An 8360-nucleotide genomic window follows, 5' to 3' on the forward strand; every position below is an offset into this window, starting at 1 on the left:
TAGCCAGTGGCAATAGGCAGGAGACTGTCTAAGATGACTGTGTTCTGGGAGGAGAAGAAGCTGCTCTTATTGTGGCTCCAATTGGCCATTTTCCTCTGCCGGTGCTGGGGAGACAGGGCTGTATGGACAAGGAGGGATTTCCCACAGTGCAGCAGAGGCTGTGGCAGATTATGCCAGACTACTTCTTTAGGTGAGACCTAGATCCATTCCCCCTCACAGAGTGGGGCTGGAGTTGCTGAAATTCTACAACTGATAGAGGTACTCAAAATAGACAGGGAGCACAGAATCAAGTTGGAAAACATATGTCAGGATATTATCCAGGAGAACTTCCACAACCTAGAAAGACAGGCAAATATTCGCATTCAGGAAATCCAGAGAACCCCAGTAAAACACTCTATGAGAAGATCAACCCCAAGACTCATAATTATTAGATTCTCTAAAGTCCAAATGAAGGAAAAAATGTTAAGGGCAGCCAGAGAGAAAGACCAGGTCACCTACAAAAGGAAGCCCATCAGACTAACAGTGGACCTCTCAGCAGAAACCCTTCAATCCAGAAGAGACTGGGGACCAATGTTCAACATTCTTAAAGAAAATTACTTCCAACCTAGAATTTCATATTTGCCAAAATTGCACTTTACAAGCAAAGGAGAAATAAAATCCTTTCAAACAAGCAAATGTTGAGGGAATTCATTAACATCAGGTCTGCCTTGGAAAAGTCCCTGAAGGAAGCTCCAAATATGGAAAGGAAAAACTGTTACCAGCCACTACAAAACACTGAAGTACACAGACTAATGACACTATGAAGCAACTCTATTTACAAGTCTGCAAAATAACCAGTTAGCATCATGATGATGGGATCAAATTAACACATAACAATATCATCCTTAAATGTAAATGGGCTAAATGTCCCAATTAAAAGACAGAGAACAACAAGCTGGATAATGAGTCAAGAACCATTGGTGTGCTGGATTCAAGAGACTCATTTCTTATGCAAAGACACACACAGGCTCAAAATAAGGGATGTAGGAAAATTTACCAAGCAAATGAAAAGCAAAAACAAACAAAACAAATAGGACTTGCAATCAAAGTTTCTGACAAAACAGACTTTAAACTAACAAAAGATTAAAAAAAGACAAAGAAGGGTATTGCATAACGGTAAAGGGTTCAATTCAAGAAGAGCTAGCTATCTTAAATATATATGCACCTAATACAGGAGGACCCAGATTCATAAAACAAGTTCTTAGAGATCTACAAGGAGACTTAGACTTCTACATAATAATATTGGGAGACTTTAACACCTCACTGTCAATATTAGACAGATTATTGAGACAGAAAATTAACAAAGATATTCAGGAGTTGAACTCAGCTCTGGATCCAGTGGACCTGGTAGATATCTACAGCACCCAAAACAACATGATACAAATTCTTATTGGTGCCACATTGCACTTAATCTAAACTGATCACATAATTGGAAGTTAAACACTCCTCAGCAAATGCAAAATAACTGAAATCATAACAGTCTCTCAAATCACAGTGCAATTAAATTAAAACTCAATATTAAGACACTTGCTCAAAACCGTACAACTATATGGAAACTGAACAACCTGTTTCTGAATGACTCTCAGGTAAATAATGATATTAAGCACAAAGCAAGAAATTCTTTGAAACTAATGAGAACAAAGAGACGATATGCCAGAATCTCTGGGACACAGCTAAAGCAGTGTTAAGAGGGAAATTTATAGCAGTAAATGTCCACATCAAAAAGCTAGGAAGATCTCAAATCAATATCCTAACATCACAACTAAAAGAACTAGAGAACCAAGAGCAAAAATAACCCCCAAAGCTAGCAGAAATAACCAAGATCAGAGCAGACCTGAAGGAGATTAAAGACATAAAAAGCCCTTCAAAAAAATCAAATCCAGGAGCTGTTTTTTGAAAAAAATTAATAAAATAAATAGATCACTAGCTAGACTAATAAAGAAGAATAGAGAAGAATCAAATAGACAATAAAAAATCATAAAGGGGATTTCACCACTGACCTCACTGAAATATAAACAACCATCAGAGAATACTATAAACACTTTTCTGCAAATAAACTACAAAATGCAGAAGAAATGGATAAATTCCTGGATACATATACCCTCCAAAAACTGAACTAGAAAGAAGTTGAATCCCTGAATAGACCAATAATGAGTTCTGAAATTGAGGCAGTAATAAAGAACCTACCAATCAACCAAAAAAAGCCCAGGACCAGATGGATTTACAGATTAATTCTATCAGAGGTACAAAGAAGAGCTAGTATCATTTCTTCTGAAACTATTCCAAACAATTTAGAAGAAGGGATTTTTCCCTAACTCACAGTATGAGGCCAGCATCATCCTGATGCCAAAATCTGTCAGAGATACAACAATAATAGAAAACTTCAGGCCATGATCTCTGATGAACTTTGATGCAAAAATCCTCAATAAAATACTGGCAAACTGAATCCAGCAGCACATCGAAAAGCTTATCCACCACAATCATGTTGGCTTCATCCCCAGGTTGCAAGGCTGCATCAGTATTTGCAAGTCAATAAATGTAATTCATTACATAAATGGAACTAAATGCAAAAACCACAATTAATAGACACGCAAAAGCCTTTCAAAAATTCAACATACCTTAATGTTAAAAACTCTCAATAAACTAGGTACTGAAGAAACATACCTCCACATAATAAAAGCCATATATGACAAATATCCAATCATTATCATACTGAATGGGCAAAAGCTGGAAACCATTCTGTTTAAAAACTGGCACAAGACAAGAATATCCTCTGACCATTCCTATTCAACATAGTATTGGAAGTAGTGGCCAGGGCAATCAGGCAAGAGAAAGAAAGATAGGATATTCAAACAGGAAGAGAGAAAGTCAAATTGTCTTGGTTTGCAGATGACATGATATTATATTTAGAAAACCTCATTGTCCTCAGTTCATAAGCTGAGAAGCAACTTCAGCAAAATATTAGGATACAAAATCCGTGTGCAAAAATCACAAGCATTCCTATACACCAACTACAGAGAAGCAGCCAAATCATGAATTAACTCCCATTCACAATTGTTACAAAGAGAATAAAATACCTAGGAATACAGCTAACATGGGAAGTGAAGGACCTCTTCAAGGAGAACCATAAACCACTGCCCACGGAAATCAGAGAGGACACCAACAAATGGAAAAACATTCCATGCTTCGATATAGGCAGAGGCAATATTGTGAAAATGGCCATATTGCCCACAGTAATTTAGAGATTCAATGCTATCCCCATCAAGGTCTAATTCTGTGACCTTCTTCACAGAATTAGAAAAAAAAAATTAAAAAATTATACTGAACCAAAAAAGAGCCAAAACAGCCAAGACAATCCTAAGCAAAAAGAACAAAGCTGAAGGCATCACAATACTGGACTTCAACCTATACTACAAGACCACAGTAACCAAAACCAGCATGGAACTGGTACAAAACAGACACATAGACCAATGAAACAGGATGGAGCATAAATATGACTGCACATCTCAACCATCTCATCTTTGACAAACCTGACAAAAACAAGCAATGGAGAAAGGATTCCCTATTTAATAAAGAATGTTGGGATAACTGGCTAGCCACATGCGGAAAACTGAAACTATACATTTTTCTTATACCTTATACAAAAGTTAACTCAAGATGGATTAAAGACTTCAATGTAAGATTTAAAACTATAAAAACCCTGGAAGAAAATCTTGGCAATACCATTCAGGACATAGGCACAGGCAAAGATTTCATGATGAAAATGGCAAAAGCAATTGCAACAAAAGCAAAAATTGATAAATGTGATCTAATTTAAGAGCATCTGTACAGCAAAAGAAATTATCATCAGAATAAACAGCCAACCAACAGAAAGGGAGAAGATTTTTGCAATCTATTCATGTGACAAAGACCTAATATCCACAATCTACAAGGAACTTAAATTTACAAGAGAAAATTAACAGCCCCAATAAAAATTGGGCAAAGGACATGAACAGGCACTTCTTAAAAGAAGACATTTATGTAACAGACAAATTTGAAAAAAGCTCGACATCATTGATCACTAGAGAAATAGAAATCAAAACCACAATGAGATACTATCTCACATCAGTCAGAATGGTGATTATTAAAAAGTCAAGAAACGACAGATATTGGTGAGGCTGTGGAGAAATAGGAACAATTTTACACTGTTGGTGGGAATTTAAATTAGTTCAGCATTGTTGAAGACAATGTGGTGATTCCTCAAAGACCTAAAACCAGAAATACCATTGGACTTAGCAATCCCATTACTGGGTGTATACCCAAAGGAATAAAAATCATTCTATTATAAAGATACATACACATGTATGTTCATTGCAGCACGCTTCATAATAGCAAAGCCATGATATCAACCCAAATGCCTATCAATGATAGACTAAAGAAAATGTGGTATATATACACCATGGAATACTGTCCAGCCATAAAAAGGAACAAGACCATGTCTTTTGCAGGGACATAGATGGAGCTGGAAGCCGTTATCCTCAGCAAACAAACACAGGAACAGAAAACCAAACACCACATGTTCTCATTTATAAGTGAGAGCTGAACAATGTGAACACATAGACACAGGGAGGGGAACACCACATGCTAGGGTCTGTGAGAGGATGTGAGGGGAGAGAAAGCATCAGAAAAAAATATCTAATACATTCTGGGTTGATAGGGGCAACAAATCACCATGGCACACATTTACCTGTGTAACAAAACCTGCATATCCTACACACATACTCTGGAACTTAAGTCTTTCTTCTTTGTTTTTTCATCTAGCAATGTATTTTTATTTTTTATTTTTATTTATTTATTTTTATTATACTTTAAGTTCTGGGGTAAGCATAGATTCGGTCTAAAAAAAAGAAAAGTTCTGGGGTACATGTGCAGAACATGCAGGTTTGTTACATAGGTATACATGTGCCATGGTGGTTTGCTGCACACATCAACTCATCATCTACATTAGGTATTTATCCTAATGCTATCCCTCCTCTAGTCTTCACCACCTTGACAGGCCCCAGTGTATGGTGTTCCCTCCCTGTGTTCATGTGTTCTCATTGTTCAACTCCCACTAGTGAGTGAGAACATGTGATGTTTGGTTTTCTGTTCTTGTGTTAGTTTGCTGAGAATGATGGTTTCCAGCTTCATCCACGTCACTGCAGAGAACATGAACTCATCCTTTTTTAGGGCTGCACAGCCTCGTTTTCTTTATTCAGTCTAACATTGTTGGGCATTTGGGTTGGTTCCAAGTCTTTGTTATTGTGAACAGTGCAACAATAAACATGCGTGTGCATGCACATATACTAAAAGTGGAATGATACAGAGAGGATTAGCATGGCCCCTGCACAAGGATGACACACAAATTCGTGAAGCGTTCCATGTTTTTATGGCGACAAAATCAAAAATTATGGCGGCAAAAGCCAAAATTGACAAATGGGATCTAATTAAACTAAAGACCTTCAGCAAAAGAAACTAGCATCAGAATGAGCAGGCAACCTGCATAATGAGAGAAAATTTTTGCAATCTATCCATCTGACAAAGGGCTAATATCCGTAATCTACAAAGAGCTTAAACAAATGTACAAGAAAAAAACAACCCCATCAAAAAGTGGGCAAAGGATATGAACAGACATTTCTCAAAAGAAGACATTATACAGCCAACAAACATGAAATAAAGTTCATATATCTACAAGTGTGAGAGCACTTTTAAACTAAATTCACCAGGACCACATGTTATATGGCTTTATTCGTTTTTTGTTTCATCTCGATATTTTGTAATTTCTTCTTTTTCCTACATTCTCCTTCCCTTTTTTACTGAGTAGCATTTGTGTTTTGTGTTACCTTCCTCTCATTTAGACATGCTTTCAAAACTTATTTCGATGATTATGTTAACCAGAATAAGATGTCAAAGACTGAAGTCATGTAATATGAGTGACTTAGAATATTGTATTTTCAAATATCTTATTCTAAAAGAATTACATATTTCTGGCATGTTTTGTACTTTTATATTTTTAACCACATAAAGCCTTAGTATTAAAGTTCTATGCAGCAGCGGTTCCCAACTTTTTTGGCACTAGGGACTAGTTTCATGGAAGACAATTTTCCACAGACCAGTGGGGATGGTTTTGGGGTGATTTGGGCACATGACATTTTTGTGTACTTTATTTTATTATTATTACATTGTAATACATAGTGAAATAACTGTATGACTCGCCATAATGTAGAATCAGTGGGAGTCCCGAGCTTCTTATCCTGCAACTAAACAGTCCCATTTGGGGGTGAAGAGAGACAAGAACAGATCATCAGGTATTAGATTATCATAAGGAGTGCACAACCTAGATCCCTCAAGTGCACAGTGCACAATAGGGCTTGTGTTCCCCTGAGAATCTAACGAGGGTGTTGCTCTGAGAGGAGGCGGGGGCTCAGGCTATAATGCGTGTGATGGGGAGTGGCTGTAAATATAGATGAAGATTCTCTCATTTGCCATGCTGGTCACCTCCTGCTGCATAGCCAGGTTCCTAACCAGCAACAGACCTGTATCAGTCAGTTGGGAGTTGGGGACCCCTGCTATACAGTCAGTATTTGCTTGCATTTCTCCAAATACTACTAATGTTCTTTTTCAGTCTTTACCTTGTATTTATGCATTTTCATCTTAGATTATTTTTATTCTTCCAAAACTTCATTTCAGTTTTTTTTTTGGTATGACTTGTTTGTAACAAAATGCTACCTGGATGGATAATTGATTAGATACTCTTGCAAACCCTGAGGCTGGTTATTCCTGTGATGTAATAATCTAATTAGAAAAGATGGTTCAAAATTTAGCTCTTGCTTTATCTCAAGTTATGAATCGCACCAGTTGGGACTTTGAAAGTATTCATTTTGACTTCACATCACTGGTCAGGGTTGTTTTGTTTTGTCTTTTGAGATGAAGATTCACTTTGTCACCCAGGCTGGAGTGCAGAGGCACAATCTTGGCTCACTGAAACCTCTACCTCCATGGTTCAAAGGATTCTCCTGCCTCAGCCTCCCAAGTAGCTGGGATTACAGTCATGCACCACCACACTTGGCTCAATTTTGTATTTTTAGTAGAGACGTGGTTTTGCCATGTTGGCCAGGCTGGTCTTAAACTCCCGACCTCAAGTGATCCACCCGCCCCGGTTTTTCAAAGTGCTGGGATTACAGGCATGAGCCACCATGCCTGGCCAGGCCAGGGTTTTTATGGGTGATAGACTTGCTCTAGACTTCCTTCTGCTAACTGGAGTCCATGCAATTGTAGATATATCCCACTGTACCCGGGGAAATGCCAGAAGTCAAATGGAAAGAGATACAGAAACTCAAGGAGAAAGTTAGCTGGCTTTAATAATAAGATGTTGATGATTTATGGGAGATCAAGCAGCTGGAAAATGTTATTTCAAAAAATTATTTCTGAAAAATTCTTAGTCATTATCTCTTCTGTTGCCTCTGTTCTTGGGCCTTCTCTTCCTCTGTGACTCTCATTAAAGCCCATTAGATTTCCTCTTTGTGGCCTCCATGTTTTCATTACTACTACTCCATAGTTTTTGAGGGCTCTATCTTGGTAATATTTATTTTGGTTTGTATTTCAGCTCCCTAGTTTTCTATGTTTTTTAAAGAATTCTGGACCCAAACTTACCGAGTAAGTTTTAATTATGGTCACTGTTTTTTGCTATTTTTTTTCACTTCTACAATATTATTTGAATCTTTCTCAAATAATCTTAGTTATGTAACACTTTCTGATTCCCTGCACATATTTTCAAGCCTGTCTTAATATCATACATTTTTGTTCACAGTCTGATAATTCCAATTAGTATGATGACTGTGTGGGTGAATTTTTGCTCTCTGTTTTTTCCTACTTGTTTTCCTACTTGTTCCTTCTTCTGTTATGCTGTCAATTGTGTGACTAGTTATTTTTGACTTTATATTAGTCACTATCTTTGTAATTTTTGGACTTCTGAACAGCTGAGATAAATATACCTCCTCCAGAAAGATTTTACATTTCTTTCTGCTATGTACCTATGGTACTATCATTTAGACACTTCCTCAAGTGTCAAATTCAATGGTTGAATTCTCTTGATCCTCCAAGAAGATGATTCCTTAGCGTTCTAACCAGGAGATAGTCAGTTTTTATCTATAAGTTTCTAATGCCGGGGCTGGTGTAGGTTTATTTCTAGCACAAGCATACCCTAAAATTGCAACCCTGAATTTAGAGAGTCTCTATCTGTATTCATCACCTTGGCAAACTCATGCTGTTATTTTTACCTTCTTTGCCCTCTTAGATCCTCC

General features: G+C 37.2%; 1 pseudogene; it reads left to right on the forward strand.

The window, feature by feature from the left end:
- The first annotated feature begins 5348 nt into the window (after positions 1 to 5348).
- Positions 5349 to 5446, forward strand: LOC116551415 (annotated as a pseudogene).
- Positions 5447 to 8360: the final 2914 nt, after the last annotated feature.

This window comes from Sapajus apella, unplaced genomic scaffold, assembly GCF_009761245.1.
Source record: "Sapajus apella isolate SASKATOON/1434 unplaced genomic scaffold, GSC_monkey_1.0 scaffold9, whole genome shotgun sequence".
Classification (NCBI taxonomy): Eukaryota; Metazoa; Chordata; class Mammalia; order Primates; family Cebidae; genus Sapajus; species Sapajus apella.